General features: G+C 33.4%; 1 pseudogene; it reads right to left on the reverse strand.

The window, feature by feature from the left end:
- Positions 1-202: 202 nt before the first annotated feature.
- Positions 203-319, reverse strand: LOC111729073 (annotated as a pseudogene).
- Positions 320-586: the final 267 nt, after the last annotated feature.

The raw sequence follows: 586 nt of genomic DNA on the forward strand, positions 1-586 counted from the left end.
ACTTTCTTTCTATGCCTATTTTATTGTGCTGTATGTATGTATGTATGTATGTATGTATGTATGTACGTACGTACATACATATGTACGTATTTATTTGTTTGTTTGTTTGTTTATTTTTAGGCAAGGCAACTCTTGGTTGACCTCACAAATTGCAAGGACCTTGTCAGCTTACAATCCCTTATTTTTTTATTATTATTTTTTATGCGTACAGCACCTGGTCTTTAGATAATCTCCCATCCAAGTACTAACCAGGCCCAACCCTGCTTAGCTTCTGAGATCAGATGAGATCGGGCTTGTTCAGGGTAGCATGGCCATAGACTAAGTGTTTTAATCATAAATGGATACTGTATTTTGTCAAAGACTTTTTTTGCATTTATTGATATGATCATATGATTTTTAGTCTGTATTTTGTGTATGTAGTTTGTCACAGTAATTGATTTCCTTATGTTAAACCGTCCCTGTGCTCCTGGTATGAAACCCACTTTATAACGATATATAATCTTTTTAATGTGTTGCTGTATTCAATTTGCTAATATCTTATTTAGGATTTTTGCATTTGTGTTTATGAGAGATGTTGGTCTGAAGT

The sequence above is a fragment of the Pteropus vampyrus genome, unplaced genomic scaffold (assembly GCF_000151845.1).
Source record: "Pteropus vampyrus isolate Shadow unplaced genomic scaffold, Pvam_2.0 Scaffold244, whole genome shotgun sequence".
Classification (NCBI taxonomy): domain Eukaryota; kingdom Metazoa; phylum Chordata; class Mammalia; order Chiroptera; family Pteropodidae; genus Pteropus; species Pteropus vampyrus.